At 35.2% G+C, this 16,597-nt stretch overlaps 1 long non-coding RNA gene across 1 annotated transcript; it reads right to left on the bottom strand.

Moving 5' to 3' along the window:
* Positions 1-8,425: 8,425 nt before the first annotated feature.
* On the bottom strand, positions 8,426-16,280 carry LOC113460397 (uncharacterized). Its single transcript, XR_012580056.1, has 4 exons — positions 15,932-16,280; positions 11,565-11,608; positions 10,527-10,588; positions 8,426-10,341 (listed from the first exon to the last, which is right to left on the bottom strand). It is a non-coding gene; the product is annotated as an uncharacterized LOC113460397 (long non-coding RNA).
* Between the last annotated feature and the right edge of the window lie 317 nt (positions 16,281-16,597).

Below are 16,597 nucleotides of genomic sequence, written 5' to 3'. Positions count from 1 at the left end.
CATCTCAGTGGTTTAAGGGAGAAAAAAAAAAAAAAAAAAAAAAAAAAAAAAAGGGAGAGAAAAGGGAGGAAAAGCACCAATTGTTTCTTCCTTCTATTAATGGGAGCTTTGAAACATTTTGTTTGGCAGAGATTCAAAAATATTATTTTTTGGGGTTGCTTCTCATGGGCTCATTGTCAGCTGTGCTGGGGTTCTGTGCTCTTTTTTTGGTTTTGTTTTGGCTTTTTTTTAAATTTTGTTTTGTTTTTAATTACAATGTCATCGTAATTCAACCCCATAAATCCCACTGTTATGCAAATCTCAGGACCTCACACTCAGAATTGCTCAAGTGAGGCCCAGAATGGGAAAAGTAAGTAATAACAGATCAAGGCTGTAAAGCACAGCAGTGTGTGGGACAGGCTGTCACCCGCTGATCACTGACTGCTGTCCAAGGCTGGAGGCACAGATGTGCATACCAAGCGTGGTGAGAGAAATCAGAACCAGAAGAGAAAGGAAAAATGAAACAAAAATAAAACACATCAACTATAAAAAGAAGGAAAACATACTGCATGTCCTCATGGGGAATCAGAAATTCCTGTACTTCTAAGATTACATTATATTATTACTTTTTCTGCTTTCTAGAAGTTTTAATACTTGCCCTTGTCATTTCATGCTGCATAGGAGAGTGCATGGCTACATAGTTTGAATTCTTGTGCATGACTTTATACTGGAGTGCTCTGTGACTACTTAAGCCAATCATCTTCTGCAATGGCAACTGATTCTAAGAACTAAATTTAAGATAACAAAAATTGCCTCTTGCCATTTATAAATATGTTGTTAGAGACTGTATGCTGACAGGTAATGTGAAGACTGTGAAAGCATTTTTGGAGAATGAAAATTGATCTGGAGCTACAGGAAAAGAAACCAAATCTATTTACTTATAGGCCTCACTTGGTTGGGGCAAAATATTGAAATCATAATTCTGAAGGGAAACTTCCAGAAAAGCTTCTCAGTGAAAGAAAGAAAGAAAGAAAGAAAGAAAGAAAGAAAGAAAGAAAGAAAGAAAGAAAGAAAGAAAGAAAGAAAGAAAGAAAGAAAGAAAGAAAGAAAGAAAAAGAAAAGTGCTTTTTGCAGAGATTCTTAGCATAAACATGGGAATTCTATAGAAATTAAGCAATAGGTAATATCAGACTTCCAAAAATATGTCAAAAATCACTTGCAGAATTTTCTACACCACATCTTTTCTAGAAGAGACTCCTCTCTAAGGCACGCTCTCAGAAAAGGTATTAAGAAGCAGTAACATCTTAAATCATTAGAGACAGTAATTACATTGATAAATACACCTGACTTCCCAAAATGTTTATATTAAACATTAAATAACTTTGCTTTGCCAAAAGATATTACATATACTAGTCAGAGTCATGTTTTTTTTCCAAAGTTTTTTGTTGTGGGGGTTGTTTTTCCCTTTTTGTTTAAAAAAAAAAAAAAAAAAGCACTGGTTTCTTGGAACACTCAGCACTGAAAATTACCTGAACATTTACTATTAAATGCAGGGAGAACAGTTAATTTACTTAAACAGACATTGAAGTAGACAATGACATAAAATTGCAAAAGCAAATAGATATTTATACATCATCTGGGGTCAGCTCAGCATTATAATGTTTCCCAAATGTATAAAGTTGCTCTCAGGAAATAAATCAGAGTACAAAAAAGGAAAATTAGTGTTAGGCTGTACTAAGCAAAATATTTTTCATATCTTCTCAACAAACTCAAATACAACAATACAGAAATAAAAGTATTTTTTGATAAGAATACCAATGCAAATGACATTGTGATTTTTCAAATAGCTTCTAAAACTTCTAAAAAAATTACTCTTTTGGATTTTTTTTTTAAACTTTGAATAAAAACAATAAGATTTCATCAATGGCAGGAATAAAAAATTTTGCTAAGATCTACAAAAAATTGTAACAGACTCTGATGTGATGGCAGTACTCGATAAGATAGCTAAGCAGATAAAAGATAGTACAGCTCAATGCAAACACTTTTTTGGAATATGAAATCAAAGTATTGAATAAGAATCCTGCCTCCTTTGTTCAGCCTTCAGTGACCTATTCCCAAGCTATGACTTGTTTAAAAGCAGAACATCCTTGAGAACTAAGAATAATTCACCACTGCAATTATTACAATTTATTTATTTATTTGGAAAAGAAAAATTAGAATTTTGGATGTTAAAGCGAAAAATAATGATTAAACAAATAAAATTGTATTGAAATGCAGTATATAAAGACAAATGACTCAACTGTTATTTATGCCCAAAAAATCAGTTAAGAAGTAAAGATAAAACAGACCTAGTTTAAGGTTTGTGGGGTTTTGTTTGTTGGTTTGTTTGCTTTTGTTGTTCTTTGCATATTTCATTTTTAAAACTTAAGGGTAGCATTTTCTTTCCTCTGTTTTGTTTCTCCTGTTCTTTCATTTCATGGATGCTTGTCTGTGCATTGACACCCATTTTAGGGCCTTGCAACCCTTTAAAAGTGGGGTATCGCACTGCAATTGTCTCTTTCAAATAAGAAGTAATAAGCACTTGTGTTTACTGGGGAATCAGGAACTACAATGCGAAGATGCTGCCATTCTGCTGCTCTGTGGTGCCGTCCCCCTGTGTGAGGCTGAAGCTCTTCCAGGTTACAATTTTCTGCTAAATCTGCTACATGTCTGCCTGCCTGTACCAATCTTGTCCAGAGCATCCACTCTCTATGCAGTAACTTAGTAAAGACCTGTCTCATGCACAAAAATTCTCTCTTCAGGGTATGAGCATTCTCTCTCAAATGCACATGCATAATCTTACAGCATTATAAAATGAAAAAGGAATGAGTAGATTTCAGTCTTTCTTACTTGAAATCTGATATAATGTACAATAGAGTAAATAAAACTTTTGATTATGCTCTATTTTCTGCCAAATTTAATATTTTATGACACTTTATAAATTATTACTCCGATGTAATGGAGCCTTGAATCCATTATTCTCACATTTCTCTATGCTTTCTGGGCCAATAACCAGAATAAACTTTGTGCTGAATCATTCAAGTGCTGTACAGGTACTGTCAGGAGTTTTCATTATGGGACCTCAAGTGGGCCAAAGTTTAGAGCTGAAACTACAAATTTTGTTTCTGAAGTGAGTGCTTCAGAAGTAGAAAAACTGAAACTAATGCCATTTTCACCAGTCCCACTTTCCTCTGGCCTTGCTTTCCAAGCCATTGACTTTTCAGCAGTTTTCCTCCAAATCAAATTGTACACCCTTCATTTTGGTTCCTTTACAATATTTCCTTCTTTCATCTCAAGATTTAAGTCTCTGCTCTTTCTGTCTTTCTCTTCCTGCCAGGCTTGTTTCATGTTTTCTCTCTCATTTAGACAAGGAAAATAAACTGACTTCTGCTCTGCTGTTAGTCTCTGTACTTTAAGTAGTTGTATACTCTATTCAGGATAGAGCCTATTAGCTAAAAAATAAAACAGTTATACCATCCATCACAGTGCAGACTGAAGTAAATCTTACCTTTTTTCTATGTACATCTGATACAGACAAATTTTCATGCAGAAAATTCAGCCTTCTACTCTAAGTCCAATCTCATAAATCTTGTCTACTCTTCTATAATCCTAGGCCAAGTTTTCAAAGTCACATCCAGTCTAGACTCTTAGGAAGAGCGCTAATTAATCTGAGAAGACAACAGAGCAGGAACAAAACAGAAAATTTGAAATCACTCATTTGTGCAATAATAGGCCTTTCAGTAACCAGTGAAATTTATTTGCAAAAGATTATTCTAATGAAAAAAACATGACTAATATTAGCTTGTTTCTTGAGAAGATAACTCTACCTCCTTACCCACATTTTAATGCTTTTCAGATCACTATGAACTTGTCTTATTGCAGTTACAGCAATTGCATGTTGGTTTTGTACATTTTTTTCACAGTAATTTTTTTTTAGCATAAAATAAAGTAGAAACTTTTAACTAGTTAAGTTTGAGAAAAAGAAAAAAATTGTTGGCTACACCAGCGTTAAGAGTAAAGGTGGCAGGAATGTAGTTTATTGTAAATCAATCTATTTAAATTAGTGAGTTCCAGGACATGCCAGAAGAAATTCCTCTTAAACTTAACACTTACTTTATGTGCAAAATGGAAGTTAAGGACTTGCATTAGTAGTTATATTTTAATCAACTTTTGCATGAAAATGTACATGAATAATATATTAAATTTACAGCAACTCTGTATCTCAGTGGCATACTTTCTTCCTCGTTAATGACAAAACAGAGGTGCGTTCTGTGCAAGGCAGAAAGAATGAAAACACTCTGTGACTTAAAATGGCATCAAGCTATTCTTGGCAGAGCTAGGGATTCTGAGAACAAAAACACAACAGCCTTTCTTCTACTAAATTCAAACTGTGCTCTTCATTGTAAAGCAAGAAGGATACAGGTTCAAGCATTAAAGGTTTACTGCCATGAAAAGTGACATAGTGTACTGTTTTCTCTGTGATAGAAGAAAAGCAGCACTATGTCAGACCACAGTATATCAGAGCACAATGCATGAGTTGGTTGAGACACTGGTGAGTCACAGCACAAGGGCTTTGTCAGAACAGAAATTGCACAACAAAACTGTTCAATTAGTCAAGATGTACACAGAAATCTGCATATTTTTCAGAAGAATAAACATTATTGAATCTTCAGTCAAGATAGGCAAATAGTGAAAATATTTCTGGCAGTATTCAGATGAAATTTTAAGTGAATGTTCTGGTTATGTCACACTGGAGTGGTTTTTTCTGTTACCAATATTTCTGTCACAAACAGACAATGAAAGTGAAGTTCAAATTCAACAGTTTTTCCCTAAATGAGCCAAAGTATTTAGCACATATGAATATTGAGCTAAGACATTGCACAGTTTTTCAAGTGCTGCAGGAAAACTATGCTGTAGATATTCTCTAAGCACCCAAGAGACTCTTGGCTGTAAATAAAGCACAATAAATGAGCAGCATAAGAGATGTACAAGTTTATTTATAAATGGTTTAAATACTACTAAACTGAAAGCATTATCTATAAGCAAATCGAGGAGCTGAAGTAATTAAGCAGAATCCCCTTGTAAATGTTCAGTATGAAGAAGGCAGCAACTGGGTATGTCATTATTGCCATTTTTCCTGATTCCAGAATCTTACAGAAAAATATTAAACTAACTGAGCTATTTTAGAAGTTCTTTTATACGAGGTTTACAATAGACTTTCAAAAAAGTCAAAAGCTTATTTGAACAAATTTGGATTTCTTCATATGCCATGTTCCAGAAATGAATACCTAGCCAATCTGCAATGAAGATTTACAATAGACATTTAGCTTAGAACTTAGGGGTGATCTTTATAAATAAACAGCTATATTAATAGTGCAGTTGAGCAAAACTTCCATAATGGCGTTCTCAACTTCATTATGGAAGTGGCTCTCTAGAGGGGTCAAAACCAATATGATTCACCTCAGACTGATAGAGAATCTCCAGCTGCCCCATATCACCTCATTTTTAAATGAAGATCCTCCAGCAGGATTTCATTCCTTAGCATATATGTCACTGACCTCTTTACATATTCCCAAATCCAAGGTTTTGAGTTTATAGAGTACCATAGCAACAAAGCTTTCCTACCTCCTCCTTCTTGCACATCTACTGAGATTTAACCTCTCTTCCTATCCTATTAACCAGTTGCTACAAAACTAAAATATAAAAGGTTTTTTCTACATCCATTCTAACAGCTGGATACATAAAAACACCTGCAATATTTTTCCTGGCTTATTGATGAGGTACTTGTTTCTAGAGAAAAATTTGGACGTCTGGAAGTATTTTTTGTTATAAGAGAACAGTGGAGTGACATTAAACAATGTGAAAGAGAAAGGATGAATAGAATATCCCCATGGCAATGTTCATATTTATTTGAGCAGCAAAATAACTTGGTCTTTACATTTTTATTTGTTGACATATAGGCCCATACTAAAAGAATAAATAAGGGAAAGCAGATTTAAATTGACATATAGCCTTCACTGTTCTAAATCTTTACCTGTCCATCCCTTTCTCTATTTAAGCTGGTTTAGATTTAAAGCATTTGAGGAGAGTATTTTTGTCTTTCTACACATTTGCAGCAAACAGGAAGCAGAAACATAAATCTTTGTATGGTTCTCTGGATATTATCTCAAAAGAATCAATAATGCAGATATTTTATTTGAAGATTTCCACAAACAAAGTCTGTTTTTTGGCAATACTGTCTTACGTTGATTATTATGTAGACTACTTTCTTCCACAAATCTGTTTCCTATCACATTAATGGAACATGATGCTTTATTTGAAAAAGTAATAAGTTAAAACTGTAAAAATCTAATAGAAATCTCTTTTCTCAGTCCAAAACTCTTCCAGTGCATGTCACAATTCAAAAAGGGACAAATATAAATCTGGATAGTTTGTCTGAAGCCTCATGAACAAGAGACTAAACAACCTCAGTGTCAAGTCTAACCTGTCTTTATCTTGCTTTAAAAAATATGGACAGTGAGATAAACGGACCATAAACAATGTTTGCTTTGGACTTTTATTTTCTTGAATATAAAAATATTTCATTTTCTAGTCCTTCCAATATTGGCCAAATAAACAAGAGGCTGAATTCACAGAATAGGATCAGAGTTGATCAGTCCTTTATGACACTGACTGCTGTGAAATGTTAACCCCACATGTGAATACTGGAGCCCAAGTCCAGTATTTTTTAACCAACAGATGAATAAATTTCTGGATGGGTCTTTCTCAGTCTTGCTTAACATTTAAAGGGATATTAGAGACTGGAACACACATTTCTTTACCTGGCTTAAAATGGTTGTGGAAACTAAGGTAGGGAAATAAGCTCAGTGTATTCATGCAAAGAGGAAGAGATCTGGCAGAACACAGTGAGGCCAAATAAACTTTTGTTTATTTGTTTGTTTTATTTTTTGTTTTGAAATGTGGAAGGCTGAGCTGGGTCACCTCAGTGGTGAATGAGGTCCCTTGGAATGGGCCTACTATTCATATAAAGACCACCTCCCCCTGTGGGAATTTGGAGAGGTAAAAAGTAGCACACCATAATTTCACCATTCTAACAACAGCCATATTCCGGGGCATATATCTTGTGCTTGTGTTCTCTTCCGCAGTATTTATTACCTACCACCCCTCATTTTCATTTATATATTTCAATGCTTTATTAAGTGAGGTACAGTGTCTCTTGAGATAAGCTTTTAACCAATAAAAATGGTACGTTTAGGTAAAGAATAATGCAGCTGAGTGTATATGCCAATACTGGTTTTAGAAAGAAATGTGAATCATATTTGATTTTAAATTTAGAAAAATATTTAAACAAGCAAGAATGCAATTATGACAAGTTGCAATTTGCTGTGATTAGCTATGGTCCGGCTCATCTGAAAAAGGGTGAGGACTTCCTAATGACTACAAGTTATCAGGGCTATGGCCTTATATTCCATCTGAGATAGCATTTCCAGAAGTGAATGTTTTCTTCTGCCATGCTGGAATCGTCTTCTCTCAGCAGTTTCATAGAGATAAGAGTGACACCTAGTGAATCATTGACATTTCCAACGTTTTTTCTTGGGATGAAGATGGTGGGGAAGGAACTCTTATTAATCTCTAAACCAATAGTTAGATAATCCAGTTAAAGATCTGATGGAATTTCAGCCTTAAACAGTTTAACGGTATTACATGACAAGATTAAATATTAAAGAATTATATTAAGTGTGCCTGGTGTGTCTAATTTTTTAATTTTGATAATGCATTTAGTAAAAGGGTCTAATAAATTACAAAGTTTCTCTGAGAAAATAGAAACCCTTCATTTCTTTTCAATAACATTATGATATAAAGAAAGTGCAAGACCAAAATTATTTTCTTTTTCACATCATTTTCATCTCATTCACCAAATAAAAAACATAACCTTTGGGTCTTACTAAGCATTTAGGTTATCTTTATTTTCATGAAACTATAATCAACACATTCTTATCATGGAAGACAATGAAGGGGATATTTCAGTTCATCCTAGTCTGGGTAATTTAGAAATTATTCTTTGGTGAGGCTGACTGAAAAGTGACTGCGGTGCTTCCTCCGTTTTAACAGACTTTATACAACGTTTCATGAGTCTAGAAGTGCTTTAAGGGTTAAATCAACACAAACTTCCTTTGTTATTAGTCTAACATCATCAAAAAGTGTTGGAACTAAAATACTTTTACTGTAATTCAGGTTCTTTTACCTCTTTGCTGTTCAAAGAAAACGAGGAAGCAAAAATCTACACACAAGCCAGAATGGCGTGCTGTAGTTTCCAGTCTCCTGATTTTTAGCCACCAAAGATGGATGGATTTTATTGCAAGAATATATCTCTTTTCCAAGGCAATAAACTTGTCTAACAAGTCACAACAGAGAACAGCATAACTTTATTAATTCATGTTATGAGGAAAGTCAATTTTACAACTTTTTAAATCAAAGGTATGCCTTAGTTGTAATTCTGTGAAGATTGTTACTTAAAAAATAGTACAGTTATCAGAATAAAATACTACAGTCTTCCAGCAGTCTATGTGTTCAGCTCATGATGATGTTGTAATTGCATGTCAAATTCAGCACAAGCAGTATATTTCCACAGTGTACCAGATATCAGCAAGTCAGGACACTACACCTATTGTAAAGCAGACCTTGCAATCATGAGATAGTTTTGTGACACAAGTTAAAAATTATCTATGATGATAACAAACTGATGTTTGTTATTTATATCAGTTAAAATCTGTGATTTAGTTTTATTATAATTCATTACATGCTGATTTGGATAACCTCTCAGCAGAATTTTCCAGATCCATTGGGGTAAAAATTGCTGGTTAGATTTACTTGAACTTTAGTAAACAAAAAAAGCAGAAAGCTTTTTCAGGAAACAATTTTGAGGATGCTGTGTGTCCAGCCTAGTTGTGTGTCCAGGCAATCTTGGATATCAATGATAGTTCTCCTCTTGCCACTTTTCAAGAGTGTGCATGTGCGGGGCAGGGATAGCAGTGACCCACTGCCTTTATTCCACCTCAGATACTGATAACACTCTGTCTTCAGAGTTACAAAATGAGAGGTTAAAAAACCTCTTTACCCCCCAAATAGAGAAGGTTTTTGATTCTGTCAAGCACTAGTGAGGACTTCTTAATGACAGGATTTTAAAATTGTAGTTTCCTATTCAAAAGACTTTGTATTGTATATCCAAGTTTCCCCAGCCCTGGAGCTAGTCTTGAGTTTTTCCATGTGTATGCTGATTTACATGAATGTTATATCATAACATAACCTCCAGCACATTACAACACTCACTGCTTACAAAAGAACCCCAGCCTCACTAAAGGAGAAAAAAGAGGTTGACAGTGTTGTTCAAAGGTATCACAGTAAAAGCACCAGTTCAACTCGTTCAGAATCTGAAAAAAAAACCACTCAAAAGAAATTTCTGAAGTTCTTAATGTTGAAACCTTCAGAAGTGCTATCACGCAACTGATACATATTTTTTTCAAAAGAGCAGATACTCAACACCCTAAAATATAAATAAAAAAATACCAAAAAATACCAAATGCAATTGTGTTTCAACAGGTAGTCAATGACTTTTTAACACTGGCATTCAGCTAATTCTTCACTTTTTGTTTTCATGATCACAGACTAGATCTCATGAAAGTTTTGACATGTATTTTTTTAGACTCTACTGTGTCTCACTTTCAAGAACGTGGCCTGCAGCAGGGCCAACACCTCACACAGTAATCGTTTGCAGTCCTACCTGCCCTCAGCCAAGCTCTGAGTGCTGTAAGCTTTGACACAGCCTTGTGCAAACCCTGCTAACCTGCTTCTTCAGCAGTCCTGCTTCCTGCCTCCCCGGCAGAACTGGAGCGTTTCCACTTGTCCATGAGGTCTCTCACGTGTTGCAGGTCTGGAAACTGTTTGGCCCCTCATGCTGGAATAGTCCCACTCATGATAGTTATGATACAATAGAAGATGTGCCTGAAATCCTGCACCATTCCAGCACTTGATAAGACAGAGGTAGGCACTTCCATGCTCTGCAATATTTGAACCCAAGATCTGTTCTTGAAGGTAGAGACAACTGTTATGTGAAATACCAAGCAGTATTCATAATTTTTCATTTTTTAAAAATTACTTCCATATTCACAAATTCCATTGCCTCTCTTATTCTTTGGGCTTCAAGATATTCTTTCTATGTAATAATCTGACAGAAGTGATTCTTCTCTTTGTCATTCTTGTCATCTGAAGTATCTGATTTCTTCTAACAGTTTTGCAAATAGAAATTTGCCTCTTCAAGTATGCCTAAATACACATGAGGAAAGATAAATAGAAAAATTAAATTTTAATTTTGTGTGGGCTTACTATACCTCTCATTAAAGTAGTTTCAACATTTATTTATTCATATTCCCAGAATTCTTATAAGCTAAGTATTATAATCCATTTATAGATGAAAAGCTTTGCTGCTGTCAAACAAGGTAACTACTCACCCAAAAAGTTTTACAGACTTATGAGTATAATCTGGACATCTTGCCTTGTAGCCAGGGTTTTCCTAGTGTCACAAGAAAAAAAAAAAAAGAGAGAGAGAGAGAGAAATCTAGAAAGAATATATATGAATGCCTGGCAATATTTCCTCAGCTGTATTGCATATTGCTGAACAACAAAGTAAATCAGAGGATAAAAGTCTTTCTATGAAACTACAGGGGAGGTCCAGATGATCTCTCATTGTTTCTGCCTTCATTTAGAAGAATTAGGAACATATCTGCAGAAATCACCACATTTTCTTGGGGACCTTATGTCCATGCTGTATTTCTTTCAGGATGCTTTGCTTTGAACTGTATCCAGACTGGTCCCATGCACTGAGTGTTCTCAGCAGCTGGTGTACTTTAGATGTAATTTGGGAATGCACCTTCTGGCTTGTCTTGCCCAAAGGAAATTCAGTTTGTCTGCTCTGAGTCATCCATGCAATAAGAACCAAAGCCCAGCAAATGGGAACAGCCAGGATATTTGCTTTAGTGTGCTCCAGATCCTAGCAAAAATGCTGAAGAGGCCAAATCCTTTTCATTTGTTGTGCCAGTTAGGCACTATATCCAATGTGCTTTACAGCAGCCTGACCTTGGAGTGGCAAGAGACTTTAGGAATCCCCTGTCTCCTCTCCACCAGCTACAGAAAAGACAGCTGCTGGATTTTGAGCACCAAATTGTGTGGCTCTGTATGGTTATTTTTGAGCTCTACAGGACCTGCATTTTAATGTAAAAGAAGCATCAATGGCCCTCAGACTGTATCCAGAAGGAGTTATACAGGCAGTTATCAAATGCTGGTTAAAACAACTGTTACAAAAAAATGCAACCAAATCAACCCAAATATTTAATTAACATCTCCTATATTTGATAAATGCATTGGATTAATAGAATTTGCTACCCTAACAAAAATGTCTAAAAAATGTAACACCACCAAAAATAAAAAAGACTCCAACCAAACCAAACCAAAACACACCAAAATGAATGAAACAAAAAATCTAAACTTACCCTCTGCCCTGAATCCCCATTTTAATCTCTGGTGATCTGTAGAGCTTGTAAAAAACCAGGAAATTATTGTCATAATTTAAAAAAATCAGGACAATTTCACTTTGTGACTTATTTCGGTTTTATTTTAAATGCAATCCAAAATACTTTTTTCTTGCTTTTAGTTTTCTTATCTTGTCATTCTTGAAGAGCAATACTTGAAGTAGATATGCACAGATGAATACATATTACTAGAAAATCACAACTTTACTTTTAAATGCCATAACATTATAGATATAGAATACCCCAGTATTATAAATATTACTGCAATATCTTAGAAAATATTAACAGAATAGAACTGATTTCTGCAAAATTTAGGTGGTAAGCAACAGCATTCTTAATTTGTATAGATCTTATTTCTCTTAATATCACACCAAATTCATGCCTAGATGTTCTATATTTTTACCATGCCTTCGATATGAAAGATACTTTAAAAACTTCTAGCAATACAGATTGGAAAAATATTTGCTGATTCTCCTGACTCCATCTGATCAGTCTGAGTCATGTTGTGCAATGTGAAAATTGCTTTTATAATGACAACCTCTGTTGTCCCAGACATCACAGAGCAAAGAATGCAAGAATTCAGGATTCAGAATGCCTCACAGCAAGCTATCCCAAAAAAAAAAAAAGAATCAATAGTAGAAGCAAAATTTAAAAAAAACACCCAATAAAACAAAAATCATTAAAAATTAAAATTAAATTAAATCTAAAAGAACCCCAGAGTGTTAACACAAGTTATATACAGAAAATATAGGAAGGAGCAAACGAGAAGTCTATGAAGACACTGAAACAGTAAAGCGATGTTCCGAGTGGAGTATGCACAGTAACATCTGGTAGGTCTATGCACACATTTAGAAGACAAAATAAGACAAAATACTTCTTCTTTGGTCCAATGTTGAAGGGACTGAGAGATCTGTGGATTTTAAGGGTGCCCATGAACAAGCTGCTAGGAATGCACATGGGCATGCAATATGTAGGGAGAATAAGGAGCATGAGGTTTCTTCCAGCCCTATTTGCTCCTCCAATCACTCTCATAGCCTGATGAGATGCTAAGATGAAGGGAGAAAGTGGGGTATTTTTTGTGACCATGTAAGAGAGAGTTAGACAGTGGCATATTCATTTTGTACTTTCAGTTCTCCTAGAACAAATAAGAGATAAACAACACAGACATTTTCTACAGTAAAAAGAAAAGAGATCTCCCACATTTTATATTTTTTCACTTTGCACAGACTAATAGTACTGATTCATCCCTGTTTAAGGAAAGCTAAGAAACTATAAACCAAGTAGGAACCTAAAATTCAATTCTTGGTACTTTTCCTTTTGCCCATCTGGTATAAAATCGCATAAGGAATAGGATGCTATTCTTATCTAGATCTTGGGCAGGAGTTCTTCACTCTATCACCTAATGGCAATGGGCTACACTCTTTAATTTTGTGTTGAGTAGTGGAATCCTTCTGAAGCCTTTTAGAAAAAGTAAAGACATAAGGTGAAGGGTGACATAATCCAGTACAATAGTGATCTAACCCAGCTGAATAGAAAAAATAACAACAAAGTATGCAGGATAACAAAACGACACAATAATCTCAGTGTTGGTCCTACAGTATAAATTATTGTCTATAGAGTCTAAGTAAGGTGTCAGCTCTGAGAAAGACTGTGCTATTAGCTGACACAGGAACTTGTCCAACTCAGACTCTAGGAGTCTTACCTAACTCATGTAGAGAAAGCTCTGGTCTTTGGAGGTAGGCTTGGAAAGTGGTAAAAGAAAATGGATCTATTTTATCACTATTTATATAGCTCTTTAAATTTACCTGGGACTGTACAGTATGCTGTTATGACAGCCTCTGGCCAGGAAATCTTACAGTTAAACAGCATGAGCCTGAAACAATATGTTCCATTATGCAAATAAACACAGAGTGGCTCAAAGGGCCAGATGGTGTGAATCAGCCAAGTCTTATACACTGAAGTGGTACTCAGGCAATTTACAGGAGTCAAGAATCTTCCCCAAGATTAGTTCAGATGGCAGGCTCTGCAGAACATCTGCATTTACAGCTGTTTGGTGAAAAAGGGGTGAGAAGTCACTGCGACTATGCTGTCCAGGCACCCAAGGAAGAACAAAAGAAATCATAAAAGGCAGAGGAAACAGAGTTCACATAGTGGAGAGGAGAAGCCCATGCAGTGTGATTAGGTATGCAGTTACAGTGACACTTATTAACTTTAGATGAGCTAATACATCACAGATTTCTCGACTAGTGGTAGTCTATTTCAGGATGTTGAAGAAGAAAAACAATATTAAATTGTCATATTCCCTACAGTAGATTTTGTTTGGTTTTGCTTCCCTGGAATGTAAACAAACTTTTATCTCCAAATGTTTGACAGCTGACATACTGCAAAGAAAATTAATAATAGAAGGGGCAAGCAACCAGATCTTTTTAAAAATTAAAACCAACATTTCTTCTTGGACATGTGGATGCTCTTTCTGTTTCTTTGTGGAGATGCTTCCTACTATGCACTAATGCCAGCTACTACCTACAAAGCACTAAAGCACCCCAGTAGTTCATATGGACACCTCCTGGGTGTGGGCCCCTCATTTTGTCACCTGCATTGTTGGTCAGCTGGCTGGAGTGATGCTCTGGTGTCTGGCAGGGTGGAAGCCCTGCCTGGCCTAGACAGCTTGAAATGGTGGTGGAACCACTTCTGGCAGCACCACTGCTGTGGCCACTGCAAGGGATCACTCCATTGCTGAAAAAAATAAATATAGCTTTCCTTTACAACTCCTTTTCAATCTGACTTTTTTCTTTATAGCTCCTTTTCAAGGAGATTTTTTTGTTTCCAAAATCACTTGGTAATTTCTTGGTTACTTTTTATTCTGTTTTGTGATTATCTTGCTCTACAGTGTAACCTGTTTGGGGCAAAAGCCCCATCACAGAGTTTTTTATATTTCATTCACACACACTGATATTCCTTCATTAGCACTGATATTCCCTATGCCAATGTAAGCTTTTCCAAGCATAGGCTACATAAGGACCCTCCCAGACTGTGACCAGGAAAACATTTTGGGAGAGTTCACAGACATCTGAATATAAGCTCCTAATGCAAGGCAGGAGTAAAAGGACTCAGTTAAATCTCGAATTTATAGGTAGTTACTATGGAAACATGAAGAAGCTATTTTGCTTTTGGAGTACTCCAGAGTCCGTGTTCAGCTCTACACTGCATTCCAAATTCAAGAAAAGTGGTGGAAAGACCATTGTGTGTTCAAATCTTAATGACAAAAATAACAATTGCATTGAAATGCATTACCTGCAGGTAGAGACATCTGGAATTGCTTAGAGAAGACTGATCTCAAGGTTTGCAGATGTGTACAGAAGAGAAAGAAAATCTAGGAAATAAAGCGTTCAGTAGCAGAGAGCTGAAGACAGACAAGTTCAGATTGGAGAAAAGGTAAATATTTCAGGCGAGTTTCACAATTCTTCCTCTTTAATCACTTTAAGTCTAAGTGACTGACTTCATCTTTTTTAATCCAATATAAGCATCAAAGTAAAACAATACCCTGAGAACTAAAAATACCCACACAACTTCAGAACACTGTATATAAAACTGCATTCATGTTTTTTTAAATTTTGAGCATAAAATTTGGCAGTGTACATTTATTTACATATCTATCTATCTATCTATCTAGAGATATATTGATAAATATAAAGTTTTCCATGGTACAAATATATGTCCATAGCATATATTTGTACTTAAATGACAGAAATAAAATTATTACCTTGTGATATGGAAGTTCAGATGTTATAGTTACAGGAGATGGATGGAAAATGAAAATAAATTCTGCTGTGATAACATAATACACAAAAAAATACCACTTAAAAAAGTTAAACTTTAGTGCCTCCTTTTTCTTATTAAATGTGAAAGATGTTGTACTCAGCAACATGTCATCCACAGACCTTAGAAAAGGAATTCTTGTTAATTAGGAATACAGCTGGTGAATAGAAGTATAATTACTTTAAGCCTCCCACAAAAAATCCCTGTAACTGAAAAAAATTAAAAGTTAAAAGAAGCTCAGAAGAAAATATAAAGAATTGATAAATAATTGGCATATGGGCAGATTCAATTAAAAAGATATTAATATTAAAGAACTGGATGCCTAGATTAATGTCACTCAATAGACAGCAAATGGAGGCGGCACTAAATACCTGTAGGTAGCAAAAAAGTAGTGGGAGGAAGAGAAGTGCTTGCTTTTTGTTCTCAAATCAGCTCACTGAAGAACCTGGCTCCAGGCCTGGCTGCTATCAAACCTTCATACCTCTTCAAGACCAAGAAAGATTACTCACTTTTCTTTCTGAAAGATTAAAGTTTCAGGGCTGGAGATGTAGGGTTTTTTTCATTTTAAATATTACTTTGATAAGCTTTCCACTTATTTTTCTCAATCAACTCTTGAAATTATCTTCATGCATTATTTTCATTTGTGGAGAATTGAGTTCTTTCTAACAGACGATTGATGTGAACAAGGAATGCCGAGGCTCCTTAAGTGAAGAGCTGCTATGGGAAGCACGCTGTGAAAGGGGGTAGCCATCCTTTTACTCTGCTGATTAAAGGACATGGTTCTACTGAATTCAGCCAGAGGAATTCCACTTGTTCAAATCAGTAAGCATATGTTTGCTCAGACTCTTCACCCTTTGGACATTTTCCTACTTTCACAACACAGGAGTTTAATCTTCTACTCTTCCATTCAACAAAAGAAAGACAAACTGTGAAATATTTGCTATGATGAAATCAGTCATTTCCCAGCCCACTTTGTACTAGAGATAATTAAAAGTCTACCTTTGCCCCTAGTGTGAGCAGGGAAGAAGATTAAAAATAATTTAAAAAGCCAACCAGGCAAAGAAAGGTCTTCTGTTCACTCTCAAATATATTGAAGTTTAAAATGTGGAGTTAAAAACAGAACTATAATTTAATAATCGTTGTATTCCTCTTTTTAGTCAATATTTAGGCCACAA

The sequence above is a fragment of the Zonotrichia albicollis genome, chromosome 4 (genome assembly GCF_047830755.1).
Source record: "Zonotrichia albicollis isolate bZonAlb1 chromosome 4, bZonAlb1.hap1, whole genome shotgun sequence".
NCBI lineage: Eukaryota > Metazoa > Chordata > Aves > Passeriformes > Passerellidae > Zonotrichia > Zonotrichia albicollis.
The sequence above is the reverse complement of the archived record's forward strand: the minus strand, read 5'-3'. Positions and strand labels throughout refer to the sequence as shown.